The sequence below is a fragment of the Mauremys reevesii genome, linkage group 12 (assembly GCF_016161935.1).
Source record: "Mauremys reevesii isolate NIE-2019 linkage group 12, ASM1616193v1, whole genome shotgun sequence".
Taxonomy (NCBI): domain Eukaryota; kingdom Metazoa; phylum Chordata; order Testudines; family Geoemydidae; genus Mauremys; species Mauremys reevesii.
Genome location: NC_052634.1, coordinates 32,895,933 through 32,905,206, shown reverse-complemented (window position 1 = coordinate 32,905,206; position 9,274 = coordinate 32,895,933). Strand labels below are relative to the sequence as shown.

Below are 9,274 nucleotides of genomic sequence, written 5' to 3'. Positions count from 1 at the left end.
TTTCTTTGCAACCATGAGTGGGATTGTTGTGGGTGCAACTAGACCCCCTTCTCTGGTGGGGCGGGGCTTCTACTGTCTGCCTTGGGGAGGGGTCCATGATGTCACAGCCCATGGGGGAGGGGAGGTGGAATCATGTTTTTGAAGTGGGAGAGCAACTTCCCCCGCTCCCACTCACTCTCCACTAGGGGGCTGGGCTGGGATCTCTAGGGAGGGGAGCACAAGAAAAAACAGTCTCCCCTATGGAACCCAGGAGTCCTGGCTCCCAGTCCTCCTGCTCTAGACCCCCTCCACTCCCAGACCCAGGGATAGAACCCAGGGGTCCTGGTGCCCAGCCCCCTCCTGCTCTGACCACTCGACCCCACTCCCCTCCCAGGGTGGTGCAGGGGTCATTGGGTCTGTGTCCCAGCTCTGCTAAGGGCCTTGACTGATTTTCCCAAAGTGCTTCCTTCTGAATCCAGCACATCTGCCCCCCCGCCCCGGTCACTGCCCACCCCCGTGTGGGGGCACCAGCACTGTGCCGGGTCGTGATGGGAAATCGTCCACGCTGGCCCAGGAGAGACGTGTGTGTTCCTGCTGCCCCCTGCTGGTGGGGCTGAGCCTGTGTGTGTGTGTGTGTGTGTGTGTGTGTGTGTGTGTGTGTGTGTGGTGGCTTTGCAGGATTTTGTATCCTGCAGCAAGTGACACACACACACACATTGACGCACAAAGGGACTCTCAGTCCCAAGAACACTCACACACAACACACCCAGAGGGGCATGCTAGCCCAGCCCCCAAAGAGAGACACACTCACACCCCAGCCACACTCACAATCACACACTCACACACCAGAATATTCAATTGTGCTCAGAGACACAACCGCACACAGTTCACTCCCACTGCTCCCAACACAAGGACCTCCTGCCCCACACAGTGTGTGCCGAGGCCTGTGGAACTCACTGCCACTGGACAGCTACCAATGAGAATGGACCTTTCCAGGAGACCAATAGACATGGCTGTGGCGACAGAGGGGGCTCGGCTCCCCGGGTCTGACCCGGGCTGAGACTGGTTCTGACCTAGAGGTCTATCCAGCCAGGGGCAGTGTGACCCACACACAAAACCACCGGAAGCACCTTTCTTAGCGGGTCTCCCAGGCCATCCCCCACCCTGCCCCGGTTGGGTAACAAAGGGGCAGTATGGGACTCTGGGCTGTGTCACAACCGGCCCCAGCCCCTCGCTCCCACACGCTGGTGAGTTGGGTAACTGCCGAGGGTTTGCACAAGAGAGTGTCAGAGCCAGGAGAGAACCCAGGAGTCCTGGCTCCCCGACACACACCTAACCACTGGACCCACTCCTCCCAGGGCTGGCGATAGAACCCAGGAATTCTGACCACCAAACCTGCCCCTCCCCCGCTCTGACCACCAGACCCCACACTCCCCTTTTAGATTTTAGTCTCGCTGCCTCTTCTATCCACCCACCCCATCTGTCCATCCCTTTGCTGCAGGTTTTTGGGGTGTCACCCCTGCTCTGCACTCCCCCAGTGCAGCCCAAGGCTTTTCCTCCCCCCAACCACATGTCCTCACCCCCCTCGTGCTGGATCGTCTGGCACAGGCTCCTTCAAGGGTTTGCATTTCTTGGTAGTTTTCACCCCATCACTGCTTCCTGCCCAGCCCCCTCCTGCTGTGCAAGATGGTTTGGGGGGGATGGGAAGAACCCAGGAGTCCTGGCTCCCAGCCCCACCTGTGCTAACATATGAGACTCCACTCTAACTTAGCGCTGGGACTGGAACCCAGGAGTCCTGCCACCCCTCTTCCTTTCCTCGAACTACTAGACCCCACTCCCGCCCTTTTGGGGAGTCAGGGCTCCTGGGTTCTGTCCCCAACTCTGGGAGCAGAGTGCGGTCTAGTGGTTAGAGCAGGAGGAGCCAGGAGTCCTGGGTTTTATTCTCAGTGCTGCTGTGTGACACTGGGTCTGTTTCTCCTCCCACTTTTTGGGTATGGAGCCTGTAAACTCTCTGGGGCATGGCCTGTCTCTTGCTGTATCTGGGCAGCGCCTGGCCCAACGGGGGCCTTGATTCTGCGCCGGTCTCTGTAGGTGCTGCTGTTTTACAGATAAATAGTCGTGATACTAAAAGGTGTGGTAGTGCGTGAGTGCACCACCATTGCCGTGCAAGGGCTAAATGTGATTCTTATCCTTGTGACCTCCCGTGCACCCTTCCCCCTCCCCAATTCTCCACCCTGAGCCCCTTGTGCCGCTGCCCTCGTCAACGGCAGCGCAGGAAGCCACCCAGCCCTAGCCCTAAAACAAGAAGATGAGAGGAAAAAAAAAAAAAAGCTCACACCAACAGGAAACCAGCCCCAGCAGTTTGTGATGTCACTTCCCAAAATTATACACACACACACACACATAGAGACAGAGCCCCGCTCAAACAGCCCCCTTTGCCAATGCACCACCTCATCTCATCCAGGGAGGTCTGGCGGGAGCTCCGTGTGGGAGCGGCGATGGACGGCACCATCAAGGTAGGTTCTGGAGATGGTCCTCCAGGTACGGGCGTCTCGGCTCCAACTGGCACTGGGCTCACGCTGGGCTGTGTTCAGTTCCTCTCTCTGGTGTGCACCCCGGCTCCACAAACGCCCCCGCCCCCTGTTCTTTCCTTCTGGTACTAAAAATATCCTCTTCCTTCGCCCAAGAGAGAGACCACGGTGCTGCTCAGCACACGGCTTCCCCCCGCCTTCCCCCCATTCCCAGGAGCGTGCGGGAAGGGGGTCAGGATTGGGGAGAGCCCGTGTCCCAAGTGGAGGGTATGAGGGGGCTTGCCCCCTGCTCAGAGCATGGAGGTGCCAATAGGCACCTATGGATGGTCCCCCCAAGCAGGGCCAGGATGGAAATGGGGGGCCTGTTCCCCCAACATGGAGAATCTGGGGTGCAACCTTACTTAACAGGTCAGTCTGTCCTTTCTCTGACTGTCCCATTCCAGCTTCAACTAGCGCTTGTGGTTCATTCGTTCTTTTTCATTCCTTTCCTTCTCTAGCTTGTATGTTCTTGCTTTCGTTTTTCCCCTCTACCTTTCATGCTCTTCCTTTCTTTCCTTCTTTTTCTAATGTTTTTTTCTCTCCCTTTCTTTCTTTCTCTGCCTTTCACGTTCTTTTCACTCTCTCTCTCTCTCTCTCTCTGGTTATTTTTTTCACTCACTCGTTTTCCTCGCTCCTTCCGAGCCAAGCGGGTTCTCCTCCCACACAGATTTTGACAGGTTTTCCTCCTGATCAGCAAGTGGATTAAGCACGTCTTCAGTGGGGGTTTGCCATGCCAGGGAGCAGGCTGGCCGGGTGTCTTTGTGGCCGTCTGCTGGCCACACATACGCATGGTCTTCTCCTCCTCTTGCCCTGCCCTTGGTTGCTCTGTGGCTTTTAAGCCTTCCCTTGTAGCTGTCAGCACCAGCCGCCTCTGCTCCAGGTGCCCAGAGGAGGAGAGGTGCTGGGCTCCAGCCTGGGACTCTGCCTCCCTCCTGCCTAGCCCTGACACTCCTTCCTTCAAGTGCCAGGTGGACAAGAGGTAACATGTGGCTGCAAGCACAATGGCCAAACTTCTGGGCCTCATGTGAAGCAGCAAGAATCCCAACCACCTGGTAACAAGTTCTAGAGCCCCAACCAATTTTGGCCATTCACCACCCAAGACCTGGCTCCTGTAGGCAAGTCACCCAGCAGGAGGGGAAAGATTTGCTCTTGCAGAGCTGGACACAGGGAAATTGAGCACTGGGAGCTCCAGAGCTTTACCACAAGCCAACACAAGGTCCTACTGAGATTTGAACTCAGATTGCAGGATTCAGAGTCCTGAGTGCTGCCCGTTACACCATGGGACCAGCTTGTGTTGCTTTCTCTGCACATCGGTGACCCTCACAGGGCTGGCTTGTGTAAGGGACTGTTGGCCCCATACTAAAAGTTAGTGGGGGTTCGGTTGGCTAGTTCCCAGCACCAATAGAAGGGGGAAGGGCCAATGGGAAATCAGGCCCCTGAGACTGACAGTCCCCAAGGGCAATGGGGAGAGGCCAAAGCTCCATGTTAGCCGGACTGACAGCCCAGGCAGTGTAATAAGAGAGTCACCAGGCCAGGGGGTCCCATCCTCCGTGGGAGCTGGAACTGCCTGGGCCAGAGTGGGGCAGAGCTAAGGAGAGAGCAGGAGCCTGAGAAGAGCCGGGGAGCAGAGCTGCACCAGCCAGGGAGAACCAGAGCAGATCTGTGCTGGGAGCCGAGCCGCAGCAGCACGAGCCGTAGAAGCTGCCCAGGGAGCAGATCTGTGCTGGGAGAAGAGCTGCAGCAAGCGGAGCCAGAGGAGCAGCCCAGGGAGCTGGAGGCAGAGCCGCAGCAGCACTGGGGCTGGAGGTGGGTGCAGTGAGCAGCGTGGGAGAGCGAGGGGACCCTGGGCAGAAGGCCCAGCGCAGGAGATGCCACCTGTCAAGAGATCTTGCAGGCCAGACTTTTGGGGGTGGGGGGATCATATCCCCTACATGGGGGCTGACACTGGGAACAAGGGGCCTGTCACCTAGAGCACGTGGCCACTGCCAGAGCAAGTGTCCAGCCCGTGGTGTCCCTGCAGCACAGCCAGGGCCTGGGGAGGAGGCCTGGGACATGTGAGGGAGAGACTGTGACCTGCCCTGACCCTCCAGAGACGCTGGTTGTGATCTCCCTGCGCCACAGAACAGGGTGACGTGTTTTCCTTTCCCATCTTTCCTTGTGTTTTACATTGATTGCTGGGTAGTAAATGGTGTTTGCTTGAAGCACATGCAATGAGGAGTGGGTCAGGGAAGTGCCCAGAGTGGAGACACTGTAGCCCCTGTTCAAGTGCTCATGACAAGATTGGGGTCATCAAACCCCCAGGATTCCTAGGCCCAGCCTTGTTGGGGTGACGAGGTCTCTGCCACACAGGAGAGTAGAAAGAGCGTCCTTGGGGTCAGGCAGCCTCTGGGTAAGGGGCTGGGGACTCAGATCCTTCCACCGGCCAATTGCACCAGGGTCGTGTTGTCATAAACAGATAGTTAAGGGTTAAAGTCTCTTTTACCTGTAAAGGGTTAACAAGCTCAGTAACCTGATGAACACCTGACCAGAGGACCAATCAAGGGACAGGATAATTTCAAATCTCTGTGGAGGGAAGGCTTTGTCTGTGCCCTTTGTTTGAGTTGCCGTGCTCTCTTTGGATCTAAGAGAGGCCAGACATGTCTCCAAGCTCTCCTGGAGTATTTCCTACTATCCAGTATAGTGAGTATTAGAAAGGCGAATTAATCTTCTAATTAATTTCTGCATTTGCAATTGTGTGGTTGCTGGAGAAATATCTTTATTTCTGTTTGCTGTTACTTTGATTCTTCTGAGGAAGGAGGAGGTGGGGAAAGCCTCTCCAGGCTTCTAAGTTAGACCCTGTATTTTTGCATCCTGGTAATACAGAGATAGTGTACTTTTTTTTCTCTCTTTAATAAAATCTTTTCTTTTAGAACCTGAGTGATTTCTTCCCTTGTTTGGATTTTCAGGGGAAGGGGAGGGGAAAAGTGAATCCCTCTTTGTTTTGATTCAAGGAGTATGAATCCAGGTATCTCTCCCAAGGACAAGGGGAGGGAAGAAGGTGGGGAATGAATTATTTCCTTTGTGTTAAGATCCAAGGAAGTTGGGATCTGTGGTCCCCAGGGAAAGTTTTGGGGGAACAGGGAGTGTGTCAGACACTTAAAACTTGACTGGTGGCAGCGAGAACCAGATCTAAACTAGGATTTTAGTTTAGAGAGTCCATGCAGGTCCCCATCTTGTGAGCGCTAAAGTTCAAAGTGGGGAAAAACCTGACATGTGTGTAAACCAGGAAGTTCCCCACAATAGCCAGACCTGAACCCCTGTACACTTGTGCTCTGTTCTCATTGCTTCTCTGTCTCTCTTCCTCATCTCTGCTGCTCCCCCTCTGGGCTTTCTCAGCACCTGGCCCCACAGCACTTCCTGCCAGCCAGAGACTGCATGTTCTAGGCCTGCTCCAGTGGATGTGGCCTCTCTCCTGATTCCTGAGGAAAGGAACCTTCCCAGGAAATGGCCACAGCTTCTGGGAATCCGCATGTGGCTGGTGGAGAGCGCCAGGAATCATTTGGCTCCTGGCACACAAGGCAACTTAAAAGCTGAGCACCCAGACAGGGGCTTGAACCCTGGACCCTCAGATTAAGAGCCTGATGCTCTACCAACTGAGCTACGTGGGCTTGTTGAGGCCAGCTTCACCGTTCACCACAAGAGTGAGCAGGCAGGCAAACAAGAGGCAAAAAATGTCCCCGGAACCCCTCCTCTTTTTCTGCACAGCCACTGCCTGTCAGCAGGATTCCTCCTCCTCCTCCCTCCTGTGCCTCAGTGCGACTAAATCTCCACACCTAGACAGCCGGTCCGTCCGCTGCACCCCAATCCCCCATGCCTGAGCCTCCCTGACAAAGCCCTGCACCTGGCCCCATAGAGTTAAGTCTCACGTGTCGCTGGGAACTCGACTTCTTGTGCCCAGAGAGTCTCAGCCCCCCTCAGCAGATGACCTAAGAACAATGTCGGCCTTTTCCAAAGAAGGGCTTGGTGGGGCTTTTCTCATGTTACCATGTGGCCTAATGGATAAGGCGTCTGAGTGTGGATCAGAAGATTGAGGGTTTAAATCCCTTGGTAGTTGTGTTTCTGCAGTTTTACTGTTGTGCTGAACGTCCTGCTCCTTGCAGGACTGGAACCTCTTCTTGGCGGCTCAGGCCAATGCTCTGGCTTCAGCTAGAGCCCCGGGAAGGAGTTGGGGGGTGGGCGTCACAAAGGCTGGGACATGAGCCCCAGGTGCTTCCAGTCTCGCCTTTGCCCTTCCTGACTTGCCAAAGAAAATGGGCGGCTGACTGGGCTAGCGTGTGCGCCTGTCCCTGTGCTGGAGGGTACTTGCTACACAGCGTCTTTGGAGCCTGGGTGTTTCTCTGCTTCTCACCAGCTGGGAAAAGCCTCTTGGGGTAAAATCTCCTGCCCCACTGCAAAGTCAGCACCTTGAGTGGGACCAGTCAGAGGCCCCACCATGGGGGCTAGCCCTGCTTTCCTACCATCTTGTGATGTTGGCCACAGAACATCAGCAGCCGCCCCGCATGCTGGTGACCTTCAGTGGGTGTTTGGCATGGCAGGGAGCAGCCTGGCTGGGTGTTTTTGTGCCTGTCTGAAGGCCACACATAGGCATGGTCCTGTCCTCCTCTAGCCCTGACCTCAGTTGCTCTGTGGCTTTTAAGCCTTCCCTTGGAGCTGTCAGCACCAGCCGCCTCTGCTCTAGGTGCTCAGAGGAGGAGAGGTGTTGCTGGGTCACTTTTACAGATGCCCCTTCCCTGGTAGTGCCCTTGCTCAGCTGCGCAGAGGAGCTTCCATCCCCAATCCCTGCCTGTCACTGCCCAGCAGCCCTCTGGCACCATTCCTGAGGCACAAAAACACCCAGCCAGGCTGCTCTGCCTTACTCTTTCCTGACATATTTGGAAAGACAGCTCCCTCTCTCCTTCTTAAAGGTCAGGTGGGCCAACTAGGGGCAGAAGCCCATTCTATGTTTTCCTACTGCAGAGCCCAAGCTCAGGGACTCACCTTGGGTGCAGGCACTGCTGTGCTCCCAGAAAACAAGCCACCCCTGCACAAAGAGGGATGAAAGGACCCACCAAAGCCTGGGATTGAACCAAGGACCTTTGATCTTCAGTCTAACACTCGCCCAGCTGAGCTACTTTGGCACCTGCATTGAAATATTTTGGCCTCTTGCTTCTCTGTCTGGGATGTTTTTGTCAGCAGTTGCACACAAAAGGACAGGAAAACGAACAGCTGCTCCACACCCCCACCAGAGGAACCCGACGCCCTTAGCTGTGGGGAGTAAGAAGTGGCTGTTGGCTGACAGGGCCTGTCCCGAGCAGCTGGAACAGCAGCTGCCGCCTCCTCTCGGCTCCAGGCTGTGGGAAATGCTCATTGCCTGGCTGCATGGGCGGCTGCTCCGTGCTCTGGAGAGCGTCTGTAGTGCTCTGTCAACCCCCCGTCTTCACTGAGCCAGTCTGGTAAGGTCCCAAGTGCCCCCTCCGGCCTGGCAGCTGAGAGTCTGTGCAGACATCAGCCCCCCTGCCAGGCCCACAGGCAGCAGCAGCGCCAGCCCCCCAGCACCACAGGGGCACTCGATGCACTTCCTGTGGGGAAATGGCTCCTTGGCGTCCAGCTGCTAGAGTGAGAGCCAGGAGAGAGCAGTGTCTGGCTCACCGTGGGGGAGAGAAGAGACCTGGTGAGTGCGGATCTCCCTCAGCCTCCCCCGCAATGCTGGTCAGTTTTATTGTCACTGTGATAGTCGGTGCTTCCCTTCCGGGCCGGCCCTAGAGGGGGGGGGTGCCCGGGAAAAATCCCCCCTTTCCTCCTCCGCCCCTTCCCCGGTCCCAGTCCTCTCCCTCCCCCCCCTCTGGCCGGCGCTGCTCCGCCCCCGCCCTGCCCCGCACCTCCTGCACCCCACAGAACAGCGGATCACTGGCAGGTGGGAGGTGCTGAAGGGAGAGGAGGAGCTTGTCGGCAAGGCCTGTAGTGTGTGTGTGGGGGAGCTGGCTGCCAGTGGGCGCTGAGCACCTATTTTTGTTCTGTTGGTTCTGCAGCCCCGTAGCTCCCATGGAGTCGCTGACTCGGCTCCTTTCACACGCTAGAGAGAGGAGCAGAACCAGGGCTATGGCTGATCTATGGGGCACCAGGTGAGTGGCAGAGGCTTCAGGCGCTGAGAGTTTGCCTGACCCCTCAGGGACACAGTGTGACGTGGTGTCCCAGGGATCTCGATGAAAGGAGCAGAACAGGATTTCCTTGGGGTGGGGAGAGGGTGAGAGTATCTCAGGGGTTGTACAGAGGTATTGCCCGGGTGAGGGACTGGCTAAAACACAGGCCTCACTGTGAGCAGGATTCGAACCTGCGCAAGGGAACCCTATTGGATTTCAACTCCAGCACCTTAACCACTCGGCCATCACAGCTGTGAGCACAAAACTGCCCCCATGCCAGAGAAACTGGTAAAGAATCACAATGCCCAGGCGTGAAGTCATCTGAACTACAGAATTCCCACAGCAAACCTGGCTCCCAAAGCACAGGGGATTGGGGTTTGTTCTCTTCTTAGCCATGTGCAGTCGCACAGAGAGCGTGTTTAAAGTCTCCCCTCCCACAGAGCGGGAATGAGAAATGATTCTCAGCTTGAAGCTTGATGTAATGAGGATGTCTGGACCACAGGGCCAGGGACTTATCTTTGCTAGAGAAACCAGTGACACACAGAACTACACTAAGGAAAATGTTTC

At 56.2% G+C, this 9,274-nt stretch overlaps 2 non-coding genes across 2 annotated transcripts; both read right to left on the bottom strand.

Moving 5' to 3' along the window:
- Positions 1-6,123: 6,123 nt before the first annotated feature.
- On the bottom strand, positions 6,124-6,196 carry TRNAK-CUU. The gene has a single exon. It is a non-coding gene; the product is annotated as a tRNA-Lys (tRNA).
- A 2,681-nt stretch (positions 6,197-8,877) lies between these two features.
- Positions 8,878-8,959, bottom strand: TRNAS-UGA. The gene has a single exon. It is a non-coding gene; the product is annotated as a tRNA-Ser (tRNA).
- Positions 8,960-9,274: the final 315 nt, after the last annotated feature.